This window comes from Pseudophryne corroboree, chromosome 4 (genome assembly GCF_028390025.1).
Source record: "Pseudophryne corroboree isolate aPseCor3 chromosome 4, aPseCor3.hap2, whole genome shotgun sequence".
Taxonomy (NCBI): domain Eukaryota; kingdom Metazoa; phylum Chordata; class Amphibia; order Anura; family Myobatrachidae; genus Pseudophryne; species Pseudophryne corroboree.
The window spans coordinates 522,835,501-522,858,842 of NC_086447.1; the positions used below are offsets into that span (position 1 = coordinate 522,835,501).

Below are 23,342 nucleotides of genomic sequence, written 5' to 3' on the forward strand. Positions count from 1 at the left end.
TGTGATAAATCTCCCCCATTGACTGCTTTGCCTATCTTTACATCACTTGCCTATATAATAAAAGCCTAACGCTGCTTCTCACTTCTATGGAGGTAGTTCAAGTGTTTTGTGCGCCGTCGGCCAGTAGATGACTCTCGATGAAGCTGTTATATTGTTTTGTCATTTTGACAGGCTGGTAACTAGTAGTTATATTATATATCCTTTATTATTGCTACAGGTGGCTTCACGTACTGTATGCTTCTAATCTCTCTTTCTAGGCATGTGTTCTACTTCTAATGTGTTATTTCAGTGTCCACTTGATGGCACTGCATCTTCCTAGAATTGTTTAGTGCTAAGATTCAGCCAGGGGAGGAGAATCTGTAGATTCAAGTCACATAATAAAGACAGTTGACTCGAAGTAAAGGTGTGTGTATGTGTGTGTGTGTATATGTGGGATTACAGAGAAGAACAACTGCGACGGTATCTCTAGAGGCACTGAGAGCTGTGTGAGCTGCTGTACAGACACTACCTGAATTAGTGCTGCTGCTAAAATGACCTCCACAGCTCTCTGCAGAGGTCTGGATTATAAAGGCTGAGCAGTGTATCCTGAGTCTGTCAAGAGGGGCAGTGACAGCCCGGGTGCTGATACTGGACTGATCATCTCACTGGTGAGTTATTACAGGGTAGTAAATACTTACATACTTACATTTGATGATATATATATATATATATATATATATATATATATAGTATTATTATTAAAGCTATTGCATAGCTAACCTTTGCTAGATTGGATCATAACAGAATAACAGACATTTCTGACCTTGTCTACTAAACCGGAATTGGAGGTGGGGCGATTGTTTCATTCATGCTAGTAGTGAAATATGCCTAGACTCCTAGAATTCCTCTACTTTGTGTGATAATCATATGTGATTACATTTATATAGAGGGGGTTTTGTAGTGCATGAATTAACTGATGCTATATTTATTAAGTGCTTTTGATGCTTAGCTATACATTCTGTGGTGAAATATATATATATATATATATATATATATACACATACTGTGCATATACATATTCTATATTTGCATTTTGCATTATCTAAGAGTAACTGTCTGTGGTCCTGAGGAAGGGGCTGTGTCCCCGAAAACGTTCGTTAGACGTGACTTTAATACATTGATTCATTATACCAGTCTCTGAGTGCCGTTCATATTGGAGATATATATATATATATATATATATATATACACATACTGTGCATATACATATTCTATATTTGCATTTTGCATTATCTAAGAGTAACTTCCCATGAAACGAATATTGAACATTTAGTAATTAATATTTTTTATTTATTTGTAAACTTTGGGTTAGTATTCAATTTTTAGACGATGCATCTATCTATCTATCTATCTATCTATCTATCTATCTATCTATCTATCTATCTATCTTTCTATCCTTGAACAAGTATCTATCTATCTATCTATCTATCTATCTATCTATCTATCTATCTATCTATCTATCTATCTATCTATCTATCTATCCTTGAACAAGTATCTGTCTGCCTGTCTGTGTCTGTCTATCTATATATCTATATAACAGTTTCTTTATAGTGTATGTAATGTATTTATCTACTCTATATACTCAATGTATAACATGTAAGTAAACAGAAATAATCAACCTTTAATTGGGCTCATGTGCAAGTTTATATGTGCCCTCTCCTTGGGAGAAATAGCTCTAGCACATGTGCATAAGAGTGCAATTAGTCCTCACAATCTTCTGAGAATGCTCTATGGTGAATTAGGGGCTAAATACATCTGCCCCTTAGTCAGAAATAAGACGCTGGCATCACCCTGTTCGGGCCACCTCATCCCAGTGGCTCTGTTTAGAGTAGTAATGTATTTCTTGTGCAGAACGGTGGCACAGCGTAGAAATTAGCACTACAGTGGCTGACTGATATGAATTATATATTCTCTGTGAAGTAATGCATAATATGTAGGCGCTATATGAAAAATTGTTTATAAACATTATGAAACTGAAAACTCATTACTATTACTGTAAAATCTGTGTTTATAGTGTGTCACATACTGTAATGTTGATTTCATGCAAGCTGTGGCAACCATATCGTTAGTATCAGCACTTGCACTGGTCTGAAACTAGGTGCAGGTGAGCTGTCAGAAAAGGCTTCCATTCCCCGTATTCACAGAGTATACATTCCCATGACACGTCCATAACACTCCCATGAGACAGGGTGGATCCAATAAGGGGTATGCAATTAGGTCCGTTTTATTCGCCTAGACGAAAAAACTGAGCTTTTCGCTATTTTTAGGGCAAATGGGGATTCTCCCTATGCAATAGCAGGACCGTATTTTCACCTAGGTGGAAAATGCAGCAGGGACAGAAAACACGTGGATCGTCGAAACCACATGTTTTCCGTCAAAAATGCGGGCCATTTTCGACAATTTTTAGAAATTTTTCATCAATGCCTTTTCATTAAAAAAAAAAAAAAAGTGAAAAGGCATTGGCAAAAATGCCTTCAAAACGGACGAAAACGGCTCGCAATTGAATACTCAGTGGGGCGAATTTATTATTTCCGAAATGATCGGAGTTAATTGCATATCACTCAATGTTGTCATGTTTGTCAATGTGTGCATGTATACAAAAACTCAGCTTTGCACCTGTGCACAGAGATCCGTCAGAATCAGGCCTCAAGTTTGTATCTAGGTCCGCCAAGGAGTATGTCCATCACTAGCAGACGGAAGCTATAGTACTGTGGTGCCAATTCAGACCCGATCGCTGCTGTGCGTTTTCGCACAGCGGGCGATCAGGTCTGAACTGCGCATGCGTATGCACCGAAATGCGCAGGCGCAATCGACCACAGCAATGGGGATCGTCGGTCAGCGACAGGATGGTGTGAAAAATCCGAACGCATCGGCGAATGCAAGGTGATTGACAGGCAGAGGGCATTTGTAGGTGGCAACTGACCGTTTTCAAGGAGTGTCCGGAAAAACGCAGGAGGGCCAGGTGTTTGGAGGGAGGGTTTCTGACGTCAGCTCCGGCCCCGATCATCGCACTGGAAGAGTAAGGGGTACATTTACTAAGCAGTGATAAGAGCGGAGAAGTGAGCCAGTGGAGAAGTTTCCCCATCAACCAATCAGCAGCTGTGTATAATTTTATAGTATGCAAATTGTAGATGTTACTTCAGTTGTGAGAGGTGCGGTGCGTGTGGTGGTGCCTGCTGCCGTGCAGGTGTAGACTCTGTACTCACCAGGCGCCGCTCTCTCTCACCTTCAGGTACCGGAACCTTCAACGGACCTGGAATTCTTCAGTCGGATCCGGACACGGCGATTCCCTCTTGGAGCTGACCGTCGACCGAGCTGAGGAGAGAATGGTTTACATTAAAGGGGGTATCGACCCTTCTTCCACTGGAACAGGGGATACCCCAGGGGTGGCTGCGACCTTCACCGGCTGGGTGAATGGTCATCACCGGCACAAAGCCTCAGCTACCCAGCTTTCACACACTCGCGCTTTCGCACGTAGTGTGATGAAAGGGATTCTCACGTCCGTGAGCAATCCTAACTCCGGCGCTCGGGGACAAACAAGGGACAGACGTACACGGATGCTACTCACCGTCACGAGTCTTGCACTCCGATCTTCTCCACTTACAGGTCCCTGTAAGGAGGCAAAGAGAAACAGCCGTGCAGGGCCTAACTCTGACCTAGTGTCACACCCTATACTATCTACAACAGCGGAGCCCTCAAACTAGCTCTGTGGGTGTGGTGCAACACAACTATGCACAACTTACACAACACAACACTTTGCCCTGCACGGTAACAACATATAACACACTATCGGAGTTACAACATAAAACGGTGCTGTCCCTTTATCTACCCGACCCAGAACACCCAGTAGTGGGGACCGCACAGCTCACCCACCTACCGTACTCTCAGGGTGGCCTGAGCCTAGCGCCCAGTACCACCTTTACTCACCTCAGGGAAACACTGCTTCGCTGGGCCTAGCGCCCCCTAACTGCCCACAGGCCGGAGGCCTGACTTTGCCCACGGGCCTAGCGCCCGCCTACTTGCCGCCCGTTGGGTGACCTGGGCCTTGTGCCCAGGGTCACCTTATCGTATCCCTGATTTGGCCACAAATACCCTAGGGCCTAACGCCCTCTATTAGCCACAGGCCTAGTGCCTAGATCGTTCCCCGGGCCTAGTGCCCGCCTAACTGGTGCCGCATGAGTGGGGTGGCTTGGGCCTAATGCCCAAACCACCTCATCAAATATTGGGGGCCCAAACTCCTAACTGCGCCCAGGCCTAGCGCCTGAATTGTGTCCTCGGGCCTAATGCCCGTCCCTGGTGGTCGAGGGAGGAAAAGGGGAGGGGGAGGATAGCCTCACTGAGGCCTTACCTAACCTGGGGGCCTCCACCGTCTTCTGCCGCTGACCCGTCCTGGCCAGCGGCGCCTCCGTCTCTTCCCTGCGTCCAGCCGCCGCTGGACATCTTCTTTCTGCAGGCCGACGTCTTCTGGCCTCTTCCGCGGCCTCAGGACCTCCTCTCCCCGCGGTCGTCGTCTTCTCCTCGGCGCCGGATCCTCTTCTGCGCTCCGGCGCGCCGACGACCTCCTCCGCTGCTCCCGGCCGTGTCTTCTCTTCAGCCACGCGATCCTCTTCTTCCTCCTCCTGCGCGCGGGCTCCTCCTCTTCGCCGCTCTTCGGCGCGGCCTCCTGTCCGAACGGCTCCCGCCCGGCGTCTGACGTCAGACGCCGGGGGCGGGGCCTATGACGCGGCGAGCGCTGATTGGCTCGCCGCGTCTCTTCCTGATTGGCCGCCGCTCCGGGAGCCGCGATTGGCTCCCGGAGGGCGCCAACATTCAAACCCTCCAGCCTGGGGTCCGGTGCAGGGAAAAGGGTAATCCCTGCACCGGACACCCGCCGCCGCCACGCACCCAGCGCTGGGGACAGACAAGCTGCCCCAGCGCTGTCCCCAACTAGGGACAACACAGATGTGCCCACAGGGCACATCCTTACACAGTGCTGATTGGTTGCCATGGGCACTTCTCCACTGGCTCACTTCTCCGCTCTTATCACTGCTTAGTAAATGTACCCCTAAGTCCTGAGCTGCGCAGAGACTGCACAAAATTAGTTTGCACAGCGAATTCCCCCTCCCCCTGTAGGTGGCGACTACCTGATCGCAGGGATACAAAAAATGCACCATAGCGATCATGTCTGAATTACCCCCTGTGTGCAGAATGAGATATGTGTATGTGTAGCACCCTGCAACACTCTGTGTAGTGTAGCAGAGTTGAAGAGAAGATAGAAAGTCCTAAGATTGTGTGTGTAAACAGCAACCTGTAACAATGGGCTGGATTGATAGATGGTTGCAGTTTCCATTTTGTATGCAGTAGAGAGATATTTGCCACTGCTCATGCATCTGATATGCACTGCTCATGTGTTGTGTGACTGTCATAGTGTGGATTTAATTGACAGGCACCATATGTGTGTGGTAAGGGGTGGCTGCTAAAACACAGGTATGTTGCCACCATTTTGGGAGCATGTAACTGCCAGTCTGCGCAGCCACAGGGTTATTCAGAAGGCCGATGTTTGACTGATGTGTGTCTGATGGTTGTGTGACTGCCAACTAATAGAACTATGACAAAAGTTAAATTGTGGGACAAATATTTGCAGGTCAGAAGTATGCATGCTGGAGTTTGCAGTACTATAAACAGTGGCGCAGACAGTGGCTCTGAGGGGGCGGCTACAAATTACCTGAACCCGCGCTGCTGGAGGGGCCCAGCGGAGGCCCGGGTGTGCTACCCCAAACCTCACCTCAGTATACCTGTCTCTGTGATTTCTTTGGAAAAAAGGCTCTCTAGTGGCTAGTGTCATCTTCCCAAATATCACTGGGAAAATGGCGCTGGCCGGGGAGGAGGGACCCACTTTCTGTTCAAGTTAGGTAGGAAGTTTCCACAGTAGCCTTGCTTTGTTAATTTAATTGGATACATAAATGATATTGCTTTGTGCCAGGTGCACAATTTTGCCTAACTCTAGTTATGCCTATAATATGTATTATGGATGACTGTTGTCAAATTTTGTGTTTTGCGGCGGAACAGGTTGTTTTGATTTTTCTTCACCATTTGGTGCAGTGTCATTCCACATTATGGGGCATATGTACTAAGCCTTGGAGAGTGATAATGTAGAGAGAGAGAGAGAGAGAGAGAGAGAGAGAGAGAGATAAAGTCGTGGACAATCAGCTCCTAACTGCCATGTTACAGGCTGGATGTGAAAAATGACATGAGGGAGCTGATTGGCACTTTATCTCTGTCCACTTTATCTCTCGCCAAGGCTTAGTACATATGTCCCTCTATATGTAAATTAATATTTTGCAGAATGTACAGTTTTTAATAGAGGTAGGACAATGGTTTACTCTTTATGCTTTGTTGTGTGAGAATATTTCAACTAATATTGCTGTCAGTACAATTACTGCATATTAAGTATCACTTCTTTAATAATGAAGTCACTCCCAGGTGCTGCAGTGTCCTGGGGGTTGGATTTAGAGGGAAGCACTGTCACTGAGCAGTGGGAGTATAGATGCTGTGCGGAGAACAGATGCTGGCATCTATACACTGTACAGTGAGAGCCTGGGGGCAGTCCAGCATCTTAGAGAATCCTGGCCATGACCCCACAGTGATGACACTGGAGGTGCCACGAGTCTCAGCCCATATTTCCGCAAGGCTCCTCTACCTTTTAGGGAGCCCACTGAGGCTCTGCCCCTTTCCTACGAGGGGTCCTTCGGCGTGAATTCACTGTCAGCAATGTTGGGAAGTGCTATAGTGCATGTGCACAGTGTTTAATCCGACGAGGACTCCACAAAGCCTATAGATGGAGTTAGGATTTCTTCACAAACAACTGAAAGCTAAATTGCTAGTTGCCAAATGTTGAACTGATGTTATAACCCCTTTAAGCATCAGAAATGAGTGCTGAAGGGGTTATGACTCGTTCTTAAATGGAGCCCAAAGAGTGATTTAAACAATTATTAAAATAATACTAAACTGCTGGAAAAGTACATCAACTTTCATACAAGCGTTTAAACTTTAAAGGCATTAAAACAAAACATTATCTTTTAACTATATAGCTTAAAAGAGGAAATAAAGTTCTTCAAAGGGAATTTTCTTTCCATAATGTATGTCTCATAAGAAACACAATGTTTCCTGCCTGGAGACCTGTCACTTGTAATAATGCCATTTCGAGAGTACCTTTGCTCGGAGCCTGGAGCGTTACATGCCCTGTGAAAGCCACTGCATAAAAAGGACCTCTTTAAATCAAAATAACATCTCAAGTATTAGTTGGATACAGTCACACTGCTGGCCTTTAAATGGCACAATAAAATAAAACATTTATTTATAGGCATAAAATGCGCCTCTGGTCAGAAGAACAGTGGCCCTCATTCCGAGTTGTTCGCTCGCTAGCTGCTTTTAGCAGCATTGCAAACGTTAGGCCGCCGCCCTCTGGGAGTGTTTCTTAGTTTAGGAGAATAGCGAACGAAAAATTAGCAGAACTGCTGCTAAATAATTTGCTGCAGTTTCTGAGTAGCTCCAGACCTACCCCTAGACTGCGATCACCTCAGTCCGTTTAGTTCCTGGTTTGACGTCACAAACACGCCCTGCATTCGGCCAGCCACTCCCCCATTTCTCCAGCCACTCCTGCGTTTTTACCTGGCACGCCTGCGTTTTTTAGCACACTCCCTGAAAACGTCCAGTTTACGCCCAGAAACACCCACTTCCTGTCAATCACACTACTATCACTCGAGCAATGAAAAAACGTCGCTCGAGCTTGTGTAAAACAACAAAGTTTTGTGTGAAAGTACTTAGCGCATGCGCACTGCGTACCATGCGCATGCGCATTTTTGTCATTTTTTAAACTTAATCGCTGCACTGCGAAAATCGGCAGCGAGCGATCAACTCGGAATGACCACCATTGACTGAAGAGCAAATTGGTCAGGGTTACACAGAAAACGGTTTGTTGGTGACTGATGAAGGGATATTTATAGAAGCTTGGACAGAAATATAGTTAATTATGGGGTCCATTTACTATGCCCTGGAGTGATATAAAGTGGAGAGAGATAAAGTACCAGCCAATCAGCTCCTAATTGCCATATCACAGGCTGTGTTTGAAAAATTAGTCAGGAGATGGTTGGCCGGTACTTATGTCTGTCTACTTTAACTCTCTTCAAGGCTTAGTACAGGGGTAGCCAACCATGGTCCTTGAGAGCTACTAATAGTTAACGTTTTCCAGGTCTCCTCACAGAATCACAAGTTAAGTGATTAGCTCCACCTGTGGATCTTTTAAAAAGTGTCGGTGAGTAATGAGTTCACCTGTGCACCTGCTAGGGGAGCTGGAAAACATGAACTGTTGGACCAGTGTTGGCTACCACTGGCTTAGTACATTGACCCCAAAGCACAGATATAGTTACGCTCATCGTGGCTACAGTACATTTAGACACGAATGCGGCTAGTTTGCCGTGACGTGCATGCACGCCGCTATGCCCCATTGAAAGTATATGGGGAGTCAAAAGACGCAGCCTGGTGAGGCCAGGTGCGGGCACGTCTAGCCATGCCAGGAGTGCACATGACACCTAGATGTGGCCACGATGAGCGTGGCTACATCTGTACCAACAAATCAGCTTCTAACTGACATTTTTCAAACACAGCTTGTAAATGGTATACAGTATCTCCACTTTATCACTGTCCAAACTTTAATAAATCTCCCCCTTAATCTCTTACTAGCAGCTTAGCCTATACTGTGGAGCGTAGACAATATATTTAGGCAGCTTTACCAACAGTGGCAGGCAGTAAGTTGTCAATGTGAACATTCATAATGACGACACCAAAATATCAACTACCATTAAGGCAATGGTTAGGGTTAGGTTTAGAGATTAGGGGTTAGGTTTACATGTTAGGGATAGGTTTAGGGGTTAAGGTTAGTAATAGGGTTATTGATAAACTTACCTGAATAGCACAGTGTTGACATTCTGACCTTGTCGACATTTCATCAGTGAATGATGAATATCGACATTGAGAATGTGACATGAAGAACATGTCGAGATCAATAGTTTTAACAAGGATATGCACTAAAATCGATGTTCAGTCACATAGGTATAACATCAAAAAACAATACTTATTAGGATTGTTGTCATATGCTCAGTCCTGATATGCACGTTTCCACCCACATGTAAAGGGAAAACATATAGAACACAATACAGGTTGAGTATCCCTTATCCAAAATGCTTGGGACCAGAAGTATTTTGGATATCGGATTTTTCTGTATTTTGGATTAATTGCATACCATAATGAGTAGAGATGAGCGGGTTCGGTTTCTCTGAAACCGAACCCGCACGAACTTCATGTTTTTTTCACGGGTCCGAGCAGACTCGGATCCTCCCGCCTTGCTCGGTTAACCCGAGCGCGCCCGAACGTCATCATGACGCTGTCGGATTCTCGCGAGACTCGGATTCTATATAAGGAGCCGCGCGTCGCCGCCATTTTCACACGTGCATTGAGATTGATAGGGAGAGGACGTGGCTGGCGTCCTCTCCATTAGAAATTAGATTAGAAGAGAGAGAGAGATTGTGCAGAGTCAGACAGAGTTTACCACAGTGACCAGTGCAGTTGTTGTTAGTTAACTTTTATTTATTTTAATATATATCCGTTCTCTGCTATATCCGTTCTCTGCCTGAAAAAAAACGATACACAGCAGCAGCCAGTCACACAGTGTGACTCAGTCTGTGTGCACTCAGCTCAGCCCAGTGTGCTGCACATCAATGTATAAAAGGCAAAGCTTATAATAATTGTGGGGGAGACTGGGGAGCACTGCAGGTTGTTATAGCAGGAGCCCCCAGGAGTACATAATATTATATTAATTTAAAATTAAACAGTGCACACTTTTGCTGCAGGAGTGCCACTGCCAGTGTGACTAGTGGTGACCAGTGCCTGACCACCAGTATAGTAGTATATTGTTGTATGTATTGTATACTATCTCTTTATCAACCAGTCTATATTAGCAGCAGACACAGTACAGTGCGGTAGTTCACGGCTGTGGCTACCTCTGTGTCGGCAGTCGGAACTCGGCAGGCAGTCCGTCCATCCATAATTGTATTACAATATATACCACCTAACCGTGGTATTTTTTTTTCTTTCTTTATACCGTCATAGTGTCATACTAGTTGTTACGAGTATACTACTATCTCTTTATCAACCAGTGTACAGTGCGGTAGTTCACGGCTGTGGCTACCTCTGTGTCGGCAGTCGGCAGGCAGTCCGTCCATCCATAATTGTATTATTATTATAATATATACCACCTAACCGTGGTTTTTTTTCCATTCTTTATACCGTCGTCATAGTGTCATACTAGTTGTTACGAGTATACTACTATCTCTTTATCAACCAGTGTACAGTGCGGTAGTTCACGGCTGTGGCTACCTCTGTGTCGGCAGTCGGCAGGCAGTCCGTCCATCCATAATTGTATTATTATTATAATATATACCACCTAACCGTGGTTTTTTTTTCATTCTTTATACCGTCATAGTGTCATACTAGTTGTTACGAGTATACTACTATCTCTTTATCAACCAGTGTACAGTGCGGTAGTTCACGGCTGTGGCTACCTCTGTGTCGGCAGTCGGCAGGCAGTCCGTCCATCCATAATTGTATTATTATTATAATATATACCACCTAACCGTGGTTTTTTTTTCATTCTTTATACCGTCGTCATAGTGTCATACTAGTTGTTACGAGTATACTACTATCTCTTTATCAACCAGTGTACAGTGCGGTAGTTCACGGCTGTGGCTACCTCTGTGTCGGCAGTCGGCAGGCAGTCCGTCCATCCATAATTGTATTATTATTATAATATATACCACCTAACCGTGGTTTTTTTTTCATTCTTTATACCGTCGTCATAGTGTCATACTAGTTGTTACGAGTATACTACTATCTCTTTATCAACCAGTGTACAGTGCGGTAGTTCACGGCTGTGGCTACCTCTGTGTCGGCAGTCGGCAGGCAGTCCGTCCATCCATAATTGTATTATTATTATAATATATACCACCTAACCGTGGTTTTTTTTCCATTCTTTATACCGTCGTCATAGTGTCATACTAGTTGTTACGAGTATACTACTATCTCTTTATCAACCAGTGTACAGTGCGGTAGTTCACGGCTGTGGCTACCTCTGTGTCGGCAGTCGGCAGGCAGTCCGTCCATCCATAATTGTATTATTATTATAATATATACCACCTAACCGTGGTTTTTTTATACCACCTAACCGTGGCAGTCCGTCCATAATTGTATACTAGTATCCAATCCATCCATCTCCATTGTTTACCTGAGGTGCCTTTTAGTTCTGCCTATAAAATATGGAGAACAAAAAAGTTGAGGTTCCAAAATTAGGGAAAGATCAAGATCCACTTCCACCTCGTGCTGAAGCTGCTGCCACTAGTCATGGCCGAGACGATGAAATGCCAGCAACGTCGTCTGCCAAGGCCGATGCCCAATGTCATAGTACAGAGCATGTCAAATCCAAAACACCAAATATCAGAAAAAAAAGGACTCCAAAACCTAAAATAAAATTGTCGGAGGAGAAGCGTAAACTTGCCAATATGCCATTTACCACACGGAGTGGCAAGGAACGGCTGAGGCCCTGGCCTATGTTCATGGCTAGTGGTTCAGCTTCACATGAGGATGGAAGCACTCAGCCTCTCGCTAGAAAACTGAAAAGACTCAAGCTGGCAAAAGCACCGCAAAGAACTGTGCGTTCTTTGAAATCCCAAATCCACAAGGAGAGTCCAATTGTGTCGGTTGCGATGCCTGACCTTCCCAACACTGGACGTGAAGAGCATGCGCCTTCCACCATTTGCACGCCCCCTGCAAGTGCTGGAAGGAGCACCCGCAGTCCAGTTCCTGATAGTCAGATTGAAGATGTCAGTGTTGAAGTACACCAGGATGAGGAGGATATGGGTGTTGCTGGCGCTGGGGAGGAAATTGACCAGGAGGATTCTGATGGTGAGGTGGTTTGTTTAAGTCAGGCACCCGGGGAGACACCTGTTGTCCGTGGGAGGAATATGGCCGTTGACATGCCAGGTGAAAATACCAAAAAAATCAGCTCTTCGGTGTGGAGGTATTTCACCAGAAATGCGGACAACAGGTGTCAAGCCGTGTGTTCCCTTTGTCAAGCTGTAATAAGTAGGGGTAAGGACGTTAACCACCTCGGAACATCCTCCCTTATACGTCACCTGCAGCGCATTCATAATAAGTCAGTGACAAGTTCAAAAACTTTGGGTGACAGCGGAAGCAGTCCACTGACCAGTAAATCCCTTCCTCTTGTAACCAAGCTCACGCAAACCACCCCACCAACTCCCTCAGTGTCAATTTCCTCCTTCCCCAGGAATGCCAATAGTCCTGCAGGCCATGTCACTGGCAAGTCTGACGAGTCCTTTCCTGCCTGGGATTCCTCCGATGCATCCTTGCGTGTAACGCCTACTGCTGCTGGCGCTGCTGTTGTTGCCGCTGGGAGTCGATGGTCATCCCAGAGGGGAAGTCGTAAGCCCACTTGTACTACTTCCAGTAAGCAATTGACTGTTCAACAGTCCTTTGCGAGGAAGATGAAATATCACAGCAGTCATCCTACTGCAAAGCGGATAACTGAGTCCTTGACAACTATGTTGGTGTTAGACGTGCGTCCGGTATCCGCCGTTAGTTCACAGGGAACTAGACAATTTATTGAGGCAGTGTGCCCCCGTTACCAAATACCATCTAGGTTCCACTTCTCTAGGCAGGCGATACCGAGAATGTACACGGACGTCAGAAAAAGACTCACCAGTGTCCTAAAAAATGCAGTTGTACCCAATGTCCACTTAACCACGGACATGTGGACAAGTGGAGCAGGGCAGGGTCAGGACTATATGACTGTGACAGCCCACTGGGTAGATGTATGGACTCCCGCCGCAAGAACAGCAGCGGCGGCACCAGTAGCAGCATCTCGCAAACGCCAACTCTTTCCTAGGCAGGCTACGCTTTGTATCACCGCTTTCCAGAATACGCACACAGCTGAAAACCTCTTACGGCAACTGAGGAAGATCATCGCGGAATGGCTTACCCCAATTGGACTCTCCTGTGGATTTGTGGCATCGGACAACGCCAGCAATATTGTGTGTGCATTAAATATGGGCAAATTCCAGCACGTCCCATGTTTTGCACATACCTTGAATTTGGTGGTGCAGAATTTTTTAAAAAACGACAGGGGCGTGCAAGAGATGCTGTCGGTGGCCAGAAAAATTGCGGGACACTTTCGGCGTACAGGCACCACGTACAGAAGACTGGAGCACCACCAAAAACTACTGAACCTGCCCTGCCATCATCTGAAGCAAGAAGTGGTAACGAGGTGGAATTCAACCCTCTATATGCTTCAGAGGTTGGAGGAGCAGCAAAAGGCCATTCAAGCCTATACAATTGAGCACGATATAGGAGATGGAATGCACCTGTCTCAAGTGCAGTGGAGAATGATTTCAACGTTGTGCAAGGTTCTGATGCCCTTTGAACTTGCCACACGTGAAGTCAGTTCAGACACTGCCAGCCTGAGTCAGGTCATTCCCCTCATCAGGCTTTTGCAGAAGAAGCTGGAGGCATTGAAGAAGGAGCTAACACGGAGCGATTCCGCTAGGCATGTGGGACTTGTGGATGCAGCCCTTAATTCGCTTAACAAGGATTCACGGGTGGTCAATCTGTTGAAATCAGAGCACTACATTTTGGCCACCGTGCTCGATCCTAGATTTAAAGCCTACCTTGGATCTCTCTTTCCGGCAGACACAGGTCTGCTGGGGTTGAAAGACCTGCTGGTGACAAAATTGTCAAGTCAAGCGGAACGCGACCTGTCAACATCTCCTCCTTCACATTCTCCCGCAACTGGGGGTGCGAGGAAAAGGCTCAGAATTCCGAGCCCACCCGCTGGCGGTGATGCAGGGCAGTCTGGAGCGACTGCTGATGCTGACATCTGGTCCGGACTGAAGGACCTGACAACGATTACGGACATGTCGTCTACTGTCACTGCATATGATTCTCTCAACATTGATAGAATGGTGGAGGATTATATGAGTGACCGCATCCAAGTAGGCACGTCACACAGTCCGTACTTATACTGGCAGGAAAAAGAGGCAATTTGGAGGCCCTTGCACAAACTGGCTTTATTCTACCTAAGTTGCCCTCCCACAAGTGTGTACTCCGAAAGAGTGTTTAGTGCCGCCGCTCACCTTGTCAGCAATCGGCGTACGAGGTTACATCCAGAAAATGTGGAGAAGATGATGTTCATTAAAATGAATTATAATCAATTCCTCCGCGGAGACATTGACCAGCAGCAATTGCCTCCACAAAGTACACAGGGAGCTGAGATGGTGGATTCCAGTGGGGACGAATTGATAATCTGTGAGGAGGGGGATGTACACGGTGATATATCGGAGGGTGAAGATGAGGTGGACATCTTGCCTCTGTAGAGCCAGTTTGTGCAAGGAGAGATTAATTGCTTCTTTTTTGGGGGGGGTCCAAACCAACCCGTCATATCAGTCACAGTCGTGTGGCAGACCCTGTCACTGAAATGATGGGTTGGTTAAAGTGTGCATGTCCTGTTTTGTTTATACAACATAAGGGTGGGTGGGAGGGCCCAAGGATAATTCCATCTTGCACCTCTTTTTTCTTTTCTTTTTCTTTGCATCATGTGCTGATTGGGGAGGGTTTTTTGGAAGGGACATCCTGCGTGACACTGCAGTGCCACTCCTAGATGGGCCCGGTGTTTGTGTCGGCCACTAGGGTCGCTAATCTTACTCACACAGCTACCTCATTGCGCCTCTTTTTTTCTTTGCGTCATGTGCTGTTTGGGGAGGGTTTTTTGGAAGGGACATCCTGCGTGACACTGCAGTGCCACTCCTAGATGTGCCCGGTGTTTGTGTCGGCCACTAGGGTCGCTAATCTTACTCACACAGTCAGCTACCTCATTGCGCCTCTTTTTTTCTTTGCGTCATGTGCTGTTTGGGGAGGGTTTTTTGGAAGGGCCATCCTGCGTGACACTGCAGTGCCACTCCTAGATGGGCCCGGTGTTTGTGTCGGCCACTAGGGTCGCTAATCTTACTCACACAGCTACCTCATTGCGCCTCTTTTTTTCTTTGCGTCATGTGCTGTTTGGGGAGGGTTTTTTGGAAGGGACATCCTGCGTGACACTGCAGTGCCACTCCTAGATGGGCCCGGTGTTTGTGTCGGCCACTAGGGTCGCTTATCTTTCTCACACAGCTACCTCATTGCGCCTCTTTTTTTCTTTGCGTCATGTGCTGTTTGGGGAGGGTTTTTTGGAAGGGACATCCTGCGTGACACTGCAGTGCCACTCCTAGATGGGCCCGGTGTTTGTGTCGGCCACTAGGGTCGCTTATCTTTCTCACACAGTCAGCTACCTCATTGCGCCTCTTTTTTTCTTTGCGTCATGTGCTGTTTGGGGAGGGTTTTTTGGAAGGGACATCCTGCGTGACACTGCAGTGCCACTCCTAGATGGGCCCGGTGTTTGTGTCGGCCACTAGGGTCGCTTATCTTACTCACACAGCGACCTCGGTGCAAATTTTAGGACTAAAAATAATATTGTGAGGTGTGATGTGTTCAGAATAGGCTGAAAATGAGTGTAAATTATGTTTTTTGAGGTTAATAATACTTTGGGATCAAAATTACCCCCAAATTCTATGATTTAAGCTGTTTTTTAGGGTTCTTTTGAAAAAAACACCCGAATCCAAAACACACCCGAATCCGACAAAAATAATTCGGTGAGGTTTTGCCAAAACGCGTTCGAACCCAAAACACGGCCGCGGAACCGAACCCAAAACCAAAACACAAAACCCGAAAAATTTCAGGCGCTCATCTCTAATAATGAGTTATCATGGCGATGGGAAAGTCTAAGCACTGAATGCATTTATGTTTCATATACACCTTATACACACAGCCTGAAGGTAATTTTATACAATATTTTTAATAACACAGAATTTGGTGGTCATTTTGATCCTACGGTATTATTAACCTCAATACCATTCATTTCCACTAATTTCCAGTCTATTCTGAACACCTCTCACCTTACAATATTGTTTTTAGGCCGAAAAGTTGCACAGAGGTGGCTGTATGACTAAGCTAAGTGACACAAGTGTGTGGCACAAACACCTGGCCCATCTAGGAGTGGCACTGCAGTGTCAGACAGGATGGCACTTAAAAAAAACTAGACTCCAAACAGCACATCATGCAAAGAAGAAAAAGAGGTGCAATGAGGTAGCTGTATGACTAAGCTAAGTGACACAAGTGTGCGGCACAAACCACATGGGACGTGCTGGAATTTGCCCAGATGTAATTAGAGATGAGCGGGTTCGGTTTCTCTGAATCCGAACCCGCCAGAACTTCATGTTTTTTTTCACGGGTCCGAGCGACTCGGATCTTCCCGCCTTGCTCGGTTAACCCGAGCGCGCCCGAACGTCATCATGACGCTGTCGGATTCTCGCGAGGCTCGGATTCTATCGCGAGACTCGGATTCTATATAAGGAGCCGCGCGTCGCCGCCATTTTCACACGTGCATTGAGATTGATAGGGAGAGGACGTGGCTGGCGTCCTCTCCGTTTAGAATTAGAATAGATTAGAGAGACACTTGATTTACTAATTTTGGGGAGCATTAGGAGTACTCAGTAGTGTGTACAGTGCAGAGTTTTGCTGATAGTGACCAGTGACCACCACTTTTATTTATAATCCGTTCTCTGCCTGAAAAAAGCGATACACAGCACACAGTGACTCAGTCACATACCATATCTGTGTGCACTGCTCAGGCTCAGGCCAGTGTGCTGCATCATCTATTATCTATATATAATATTATATATATCTGTCTGACTGCTCAGCTCACACAGCTTATAATTGTGGGGGAGACTGGGGAGCACTACTGCAGTGCCAGTTATAGGTTATAGCAGGAGCCAGGAGTACATAATATAATCCGTTCTCTGCCTGAAAAAAGCGATACACAGCACACAGTGACTCAGTCACATACCATATCTGTGTGCACTGCTCAGGCTCAGGCCAGTGTGCTGCATCATCTATTATCTATATATAATATTATATATATCTGTCTGACTGCTCAGCTCACACAGCTTATAATTGTGGGGGAGACTGGGGAGCACTACTGCAGTGCCAGTTATAGGTTATAGCAGGAGCCAGGAGTACATAATATTATATTAAAATTAAACAGTGCACACTTTTGCTGCAGGAGTGCCACTGCCAGTGTGACTAGTGACCAGTGACCTGACCACCAGTATATAATATTAGTAGTATACTATCTCTTTATCAACCAGTCTATATTAGCAGCAGACACAGTACAGTGCGGTAGTTCACGGCTGTGGCTACCTCTGTGTCGGCACTCGGCAGCCCGTCCATAATTGTATATACCAGTGACCTAACCGTGGTTTTTTTTTCTTTCTTTATACATACATACTAGTTACGAGTATACTATCTCTTTATCAACCAGTCTATATATTAGCAGCAGACACAGTACAGTGCGGTAGTTCACGGCTGTGGCTACCTCTGTGTCGGCACTCGGCAGCCCGTCCATAATTGTATATACCACCTAACCGTGGTTTTTTTTTCTTTCTTTATACATACATACTAGTTACGAGTATACTATCTCTTTATCAACCAGTCTATATATTAGCAGCAGACACAGTACAGTGCGGTAGTTCACGGCTGTGGCTACCTCTGTGTCGGCACTCGGCAGCCCGTCCATAATTGTATACTAGTATCCAATCCATCCATCTCCATTGTTTACCTGAGGTGCCTTTTAGTTGTGCCTATTAAAATATGGAGAACAAAAATGTTGAGGTTCCAAAATTAGGGAAAGATCAAGATCCACTTCCACCTCGTGCTGAAGCTGCTGCCACTAGTCATGGCCGAGACGATGAAATGCCAGCAACGTCGTCTGCCAAGGCCGATGCCCAATGGCATAGTACAGAGCATGTCAAAACCAAAACACCAAATATCAGTAAAAAAAGGACTCCAAAACCTAAAATAAAATTGTCGGAGGAGAAGCGTAAACTTGCCAATATGCCATTTACCACACGGAGTGGCAAGGAACGGCTGAGGCCCTGGCCTATGTTCATGGCTAGTGGTTCAGCTTCACATGAGGATGGAAGCACTCAGCCTCTCGCTAGAAAACTGAAAAGACTCAAGCTGGCAAAAGCACCGCAAAGAACTGTGCGTTCTTTGAAATCCCAAATCCACAAGGAGAGTCCAATTGTGTCGGTTGCGATGCCTGACCTTCCCAACACTGGACGTGAAGAGCATGCGCCTTCCACCATTTGCACGCCCCCTGCAAGTGCTGGAAGGAGCACCCGCAGTCCAGTTCCTGATAGTCAGATTGAAGATGTCAGTGTTGAAGTACACCAGGATGAGGAGGATATGGGTGTTGCTGGCGCTGGGGAGGAAATTGACCAGGAGGATTCTGATGGTGAGGTGGTTTGTTTAAGTCAGGCACCCGGGGAGACACCTGTTGTCCGTGGGAGGAATATGGCCGTTGACATGCCAGGTGAAAATACCAAAAAAATCAGCTCTTCGGTGTGGAGGTATTTCACCAGAAATGCGGACAACAGGTGTCAAGCCGTGTGTTCCCTTTGTCAAGCTGTAATAAGTAGGGGTAAGGACGTTAACCACCTCGGAACATCCTCCCTTATACGTCACCTGCAGCGCATTCATAATAAGTCAGTGACAAGTTCAAAAACTTTGGGTGACAGCGGAAGCAGTCCACTGACCAGTAAATCCCTTCCTCTTGTAACCAAGCTCACGCAAACCACCCCACCAACTCCCTCAGTGTCAATTTCCTCCTTCCCCAGGAATGCCAATAGTCCTGCAGGCCATGTCACTGGCAATTCTGACGAGTCCTCTCCTGCCTGGGATTCCTCTGATGCATCCTTGCGTGTAACGCCTACTGCTGCTGGTGCTGCTGTTGTTGCCGCTGGGAGTCGATGGTCATCCCAGAGGGGAAGTCGTAAGCCCACTTGTACTACTTCCAGTAAGCAATTGACTGTTCAACAGTCCTTTGCGAGGAAGATGAAATATCACAGCAGTCATCCTACTGCAAAGCGGATAACTGAGGCCTTGGCATCCTGGGTGGTGAGAAACGTGGTTCCGGTATCCATCATTACTGCAGAGCCAACTAGAGACTTGTTGGAGGTACTGTGTCCCCGGTACCAAATACCATCTAGGTTCCATTTCTCTAGGCAGGCGATACCGAAAATGTACACAGACCTCAGAAAAAGAGTCACCAGTGTCCTAAAAAATGCAGCTGTACCCAATGTCCACTTAACCACGGACATGTGGACAAGTGGAGCAGGGCAGGGTCAGGACTATATGACTGTGACAGCCCACTGGGTAGATGTATGGACTCCCGCCGCAAGAACAGCAGCGGCGGCACCAGTAGCAGCATCTCGCAAACGCCAACTCTTTCCTAGGCAGGCTACGCTTTGTATCACCGCTTTCCAGAATACGCACACAGCTGAAAACCTCTTACGGCAACTGAGGAAGATCATCGCGGAATGGCTTACCCCAATTGGACTCTCCTGTGGATTTGTGGCATCGGACAACGCCAGCAATATTGTGTGTGCATTAAATCTGGGCCAATTCCAGCACGTCCCATGTTTTGCACATACCTTGAATTTGGTGGTGCAGAATTTTTTAAAAAACGACAGGGGCGTGCAAGAGATGCTGTCGGTGGCCAGAAGAATTGCGGGACACTTTCGGCGTACAGGCACCACGTACAGAAAACTGGAGCACCACCAAAAACTACTGAACCTGCCCTGCCATCATCTGAAGCAAGAAGTGGTAACGAGGTGGAATTCAACCCTCTATATGCTTCAGAGGTTGGAGGAGCAGCAAAAGGCCATTCAAGCCTATACAATTGAGCACGATATAGTAGGTGGAATGCACCTGTCTCAAGTGCAGTGGAGAATGATTTCAACGTTGTGCAAGGTTCTGATGCCCTTTGAACTTGCCACACGTGAAGTCAGTTCAGACACTGCCAGCCTGAGTCAGGTCATTCCCCTCATCAGGCTTTTGCAGAAGAAGCTGGAGGCATTGAAGGAGGAGCTAACACGGAGCGATTCCGCTAGGCATGTGGGACTTGTGGATGCAGCCCTTAATTCGCTTAACAAGGATTCACGGGTGGTCAATCTGTTGAAATCAGAGCACTACATTTTGGCCACCGTGCTCGATCCTAGATTTAAAGCCTACCTTGGATCTCTCTTTCCGGCAGACACAGGTCTGCTGGGGTTGAAAGACCTGCTGGTGACAAAATTGTCAAGTCAAGCGGAACGCGACCTGTCAACATCTCCTCCTTCACATTCTCCCGCAACTGGGGGTGCGAGGAAAAGGCTCAGAATTCCGAGCCCACCCGCTGGCGGTGATGCAGGGCAGTCTGGAGCGACTGCTGATGCTGACATCTGGTCCGGACTGAAGGACCTGACAACGATTACGGACATGTCGTCTACTGTCACTGCATATGATTCTCTCAACATTGATAGAATGGTGGAGGATTATATGAGTGACCGCATCCAAGTAGGCACGTCACACAGTCCGTACTTATACTGGCAGGAAAAAGAGGCAATTTGGAGGCCCTTGCACAAACTGGCTTTATTCTACCTAAGTTGCCCTCCCACAAGTGTGTACTCCGAAAGAGTGTTTAGTGCCGCCGCTCACCTTGTCAGCAATCGGCGTACGAGGTTACATCCAGAAAATGTGGAGAAGATGATGTTCATTAAAATGAATTATAATCAATTCCTCCGCGGAGACATTGACCAGCAGCAATTGCCTCCACAAAGTACACAGGGAGCTGAGATGGTGGATTCCAGTGGGGACGAATTGATAATCTGTGAGGAGGGGGATGTACACGGTGATATATCGGAGGGTGAAGATGAGGTGGACATCTTGCCTCTGTAGAGCCAGTTTGTGCAAGGAGAGATTAATTGCTTCTTTTTTGGGGGGGGTCCAAACCAACCCGTCATATCAGTCACAGTCGTGTGGCAGACCCTGTCACTGAAATGATGGGTTGGTTAAAGTGTGCATGTCCTGTTTTGTTTATACAACATAAGGGTGGGTGGGAGGGCCCAAGGACAATTCCATCTTGCACCTCTTTTTTCTTTTCTTTTTCTTTGCATCATGTGCTGATTGGGGAGGGTTTTTTGGAAGGGACATCCTGCGTGACACTGCAGTGCCACTCCTAGATGGGCCCGGTGTTTGTGTCGGCCACTAGGGTCGCTAATCTTACTCACACAGTCAGCTACCTCATTGCGCCTCTTTTTTTCTTTGCGTCATGTGCTGTTTGGGGAGGGTTTTTTGGAAGGGACATCCTGCGTGACACTGCAGTGCCACTCCTAGATGGGCCCGGTGTTTGTGTCGGCCACTAGGGTCGCTAATCTTACTCACACAGCTACCTCATTGCGCCTCTTTTTTTCTTTGCGTCATGTGCTGTTTGGGGAGGGTTTTTTGGAAGGGCCATCCTGCGTGACACTGCAGTGCCACTCCTAGATGGGCCCGGTGTTTGTGTCGGCCACTAGGGTCGCTAATCTTACTCACACAGCTACCTCATTGCGCCTCTTTTTTTCTTTGCGTCATGTGCTGTTTGGGGAGGGTTTTTTGGAAGGGACATCCTGCGTGACACTGCAGTGCCACTCCTAGATGGGCCCGGTGTTTGTGTCGGCCACTAGGGTCGCTTATCTTACTCACACAGCGACCTCGGTGCAAATTTTAGGACTAAAAATAATATTGTGAGGTGTGAGGTATTCAGAATAGACTGAAAATGAGTGTAAATTATGGTTTTTGAGGTTAATAATACTTTGGGATCAAAATGACCCCCAAATTCTATGATTTAAGCTGTTTTTTAGTGTTTTTGGAAAAAAACACCCGAATCCAAAACACACCCGAATCCGACAAAAAAAATTCGGTGAGGTTTTGCCAAAACGCGTTCGAACCCAAAACACGGCCGCGGAACCGAACCCAAAACCAAAACACAAAACCCGAAAAATTTCAGGCGCTCATCTCTAGATGTAATACATGCACACTATTGGTGGCACAGGATAGCGTACCCCTAAACCAAACACACAAACGGCAAAGCCTGTAAAATTAATTTGGAAAATAACCCTTTTATTTGAAGCTATTATAATAATATGCAGCACAGGTGAGTGTACCCCTACACCACACAGGGCAAAGTAATGTATATAACCCTTTTATTTGGAGTAAATAATATACAGCACAGGACACCACCACTGGATTTATGTCAGCATAAGACACCACCACAGGACTGATACAGGACAAGACATCACCACTGGACTAGACTTACACAGCAGTACTCCTCGACTTATACGGCAGTACCCCTGGAGTTGTACGGCAGTGTCAGACAGGATGGCACTTTAAAAAACTAGTCCCCAAACAGCACATGATGCAAAGAAGATAAAGAGGCGCAAGGTGGAATTGACCTTGGGCCCTCCCACCCACCCTTTTGTTGTATAAACAGGACATGCACACTTTAACAAACCAATCATTTCTGCGACAGGGTCTGCCACACGACTGTGACTGAAATGACTGGTTTGTTTGGGCCCCCACCAAAAAAGAAGCAATCAATCTCTCCTTGCACAAACTGGCTCTACAGAGGCAAGATGTCGACCTCATCCTCATCCTCCAATTCCTCACCCCTTTCACTGTGTAGTGTACATCCTCCTCCTCAGAGAGTATTAATTCGTCCTCACTGGAATCCACCATCACAGGTCCCTGTGTACTTTCTGGAGGCAATTGCTGGTAGAGGTCTTCCCGGAGGAATTTATAATTCATTTTGATGAACATCATCTTCTCCATATTTTGTGGAAGTAACCTCCTATGGGAGAAAGTTAAGGAGGAGCTGTTGACGGGTCATGTTCCGCTTGAGTTGACAATTTTCTCACCAGCAGGTCTTTGAACCTCTGCAGACTTGTGTCTGCCGGAAAGAGAGGTTCAGGCGTGTTTGATGGCGCTCCAGTCTTCTGCACGCGGTGGCGGAATGCCGAAAATGGCCCGCAATTTTTCGGGCCACCGACAGCATCTCCTGTATGCCCCTGTCATTTTTCGAAAAATTCTGCACCACCAAATTAATTGTATGTGCAAAACATGGGACGTGCTGGAATTTGCCCAGATGTAATGCATATTGGTGGCGTTGTCCGATATCACAAATCCCCAGGAGAGTCTAATTGGGGTAAGCCATTGTGCAATGATGTCCCTCAGTTTCCGTAAGAGGTTGTCAG

General features: G+C 46.6%; 1 protein-coding gene across 6 annotated transcripts in view; it reads left to right on the forward strand.

The window, feature by feature from the left end:
• Nucleotides 1-358: 358 nt before the first annotated feature.
• The window catches only part of PKIB (cAMP-dependent protein kinase inhibitor beta), a 279,172-nt gene continuing 256,188 nt past the window's right edge, over nucleotides 359-23,342 (forward strand). For 5 of the 6 annotated variants that reach the window (XM_063917249.1, XM_063917248.1, XM_063917252.1 and 2 more), the window contains exon 1: nucleotides 359-647. The gene's annotated coding sequence lies outside the window, so the exon portion shown is untranslated. The remainder of the gene's footprint in view (nucleotides 648-23,342) is intronic. The other variant, XM_063917247.1, reaches the window with a different exon arrangement.